This window comes from Halyomorpha halys, unplaced genomic scaffold (genome assembly GCF_000696795.3).
Source record: "Halyomorpha halys isolate HHAL.00 unplaced genomic scaffold, Hhal_1.1 Scaffold2495.1, whole genome shotgun sequence".
NCBI lineage: Eukaryota > Metazoa > Arthropoda > Insecta > Hemiptera > Pentatomidae > Halyomorpha > Halyomorpha halys.
In genome coordinates this window covers 7,376-10,090 of record NW_027112499.1, presented here as the reverse complement: position 1 = coordinate 10,090, position 2,715 = coordinate 7,376, and the positions used below count along the sequence as shown (strand labels likewise).

The window sequence follows — 2,715 nt, the reverse complement described above, 5'->3', positions numbered from 1 at the left end:
AAAACAGAATGACATATAGTAAATAATTGTACATAATGAAATAAATAAAAATAAAGTGATGAAAGAAGTGGAAAACATAATGTATATATAGGTAATTGAAGAAGCAAGTAATAAAAAATATAGCACAATTACATATACACAAATACAACAAAAATATCATAATTAAGGAAATACAAATTTAAAGTTATATAATGCAAAGGAATATGAATATTTTAGTTTATAAATAATTTAAAAATTAAAATTATGGAAAGAAAAAAATTAAATAAATAAATAAAAAATAATTGAGGGGAAGAAACATAATCTCCTTAATTATGTTATTTTTACTTACTTATTCAATTACCTATTTAAAAATTAAAATTATGGAAAGAAAAAAATTAAATGAATAAATAAAAAAAAATTGAGGGGAAGAAACATAATCTCCTTAATTATGTTATTTTTACTTACTTATTCAATTACCTATTTACACATTTTACTTTCCACTTCTTTCATCACTTCATTTTTATGAATTTGATTCAGTACAATTATTTACTTTATGTTATTCTGTTTATATTTTCTTTTTTGTATTCATTGATTGTTATATTGTTCTTTGTTCTTAGCCCTGATGAAGGCTAGAAATTCTGGCCGAAACGTTGGCACTATTAAATAAGTTATTTCAACTTATTTGTGTTTGAGAAGATGGTTGGGGGTCTTCTCCTTATATGTATTATCCATGGTTAACTATCTTCTCATCATAAATGTTGTAATTTTTGGATATAGTTTCCTTATATAGTTAAAAAAAAGTAAATAATTAGATCGCTACATTACTTGGATAGTGGAATTCTGAAAAAAAAAAATTATTTTATGTTTGAGGTGTTCTATCAATTTACAATTTGAAGATTGGATAGGAGAGAAGTTTTCTTTAAAGATCGGACTAGGGAATTTTTCCAGGAATAAGAGAAGGAATACAGAACATATTGTCATGGCATTTAACATTGTCCTTCCGATGAGTTGCTCTTCTGATACATTAACATAATATGTAAGTTTTACGTGACATTTCATTTTAATTGATTAACTCATGAATAATTATCAAATGTAAATATGTTCACTTGGATATACTTTGACAATTTTTTTATTTTATTTTGATGTGGCATGTAACAAAAAAGCAATCATTTATATTTATGAAATATTTTCATCAAAAGGTTCAGTAATATTTACAAATGTTTCTTTGCCAGAGAGAGCTATTTATTTCACTTTAAAGAACATTTATGTTAAGTTAAATTATTACATGACACATAGTTCTTCATCATTAGGAAATATTTTATAAAGTTAATATAAAATATTATATTTTTCAGCTGCTGTTGCGATTTGGAGTGGAAGTCTCTGCGAAGACGTCAATGGAGAATACTTCGATCCTGTTGGCAACGATTGGAGAGCAGGAGAACGCAGGCAGTAACACTGCTGAAAGCTGCGGGTGGGGAAGACTTTCGGCAATGATGAATTTCTCAGCTGTCAGGGTCTAAGGTCTCTACTAGGTTTCAATGAAAAAGTAGGCATCAACGCTTTCAATTTCAATTTATTTCATACTGTATCGTATAATTTATATAAGACATTTATATCTATTGACCATTCGCATATTTTTGATTTCTTCTTCATAAGGTCATTAATATATTAATCATTATTATTATTATCAGGATCTTTCGTGAACAGTTCATCATAAGCGCTGGCTTCTAACAAATAGAAAGCAGTCTTTCAATAAGATGCACAGCTGCTAGTTCATCCACATTATCCATAATCCTTGGACCTTCTAACTATCCCTAGAAATAGTAATTTTAAGAATGTATCAACATTGTTATATGATGATTGCATCTATTTATTATGATTAATATTAAGTATGATTAAACAAAATGTATAGAACCTACTGTTTATTTATGTTCAATTCCACCATATTTCTTTTACAAAGTATGATAACGAGTGCATTCATATTCAGGGATCAAAAACCTCCAGGGACGACAATAAAAATATGCAGTTAGTGTTTCATTTTTTAAAATCAAAAGATTTACTAACAAAAATATAACATTGAATGGGAAAAAATAATAATTATAAAAAATAAGTTCTCTCTTACAAAACGCATTTGTATATTCGAAGACATATTTTCATCATAACTTTACAAAGATCATTTATTGCGAAGTACTTTGCATTTCCAATATATTTTGTAACAAAATAAACAATTTTTCATAACAAAAATACAGAACAACTCTAAGGTACATCGTAAGCACCGGATTATGTCTTCCGAAACAACGTTTTTTTAGCTTTTAGCTATATTTTTTAATTATCTAGTAATGGAATTTGACCATAACATATTATAAATTTATTTTGATTACTCTCCTAATGCAAATAGTAAACTGCCTCAAGATGTGGGCTGATATATCAGCACTGGCACTTTCGCCGATATTTTGGCCTCGACCACTAAAAGCGTTAGTTATTACTTTTATTGCCGGAGTATTATCATTATTTAAAACTGTTACTTTAAATCCATGTTTAGTAATAAATAAGAATTAGAACTGTTAGTTATTTGACGTTAACACCTTAATCGTTTTATGAATTCTACATAGTTTTGAGTTACCTATGAAATGCCACGAAAGTTTCTCAGGAGTATAGCTATTGCTTCATACCCATGGAGCATGGCAATGTATTCTCCTCTGTGGCCGAAAATTGTTGAACAATCTTCAGCCCCGG

The 2,715-nt window shown here is 27.9% G+C and overlaps 1 long non-coding RNA gene across 2 annotated transcripts in view; it reads left to right on the top strand.

Annotated features, from left to right (window-relative positions):
• LOC136796492 (uncharacterized) overlaps window positions 1-1,803 on the top strand; it is a 7,077-nt gene extending 5,274 nt beyond the window's left edge. The window contains exons 1-3 of one of the 2 annotated variants that reach the window (XR_010844211.1): window positions 533-1,015; window positions 1,332-1,525; window positions 1,671-1,803. This is a non-coding gene — a long non-coding RNA (uncharacterized lncRNA). Of the gene's footprint in view, window positions 1-532; window positions 1,016-1,331; window positions 1,526-1,670 lie in introns of those variants that run through there. The other variant, XR_010844210.1, reaches the window with a different exon arrangement.
• The last annotated feature ends 912 nt before the right edge of the window (window positions 1,804-2,715 follow it).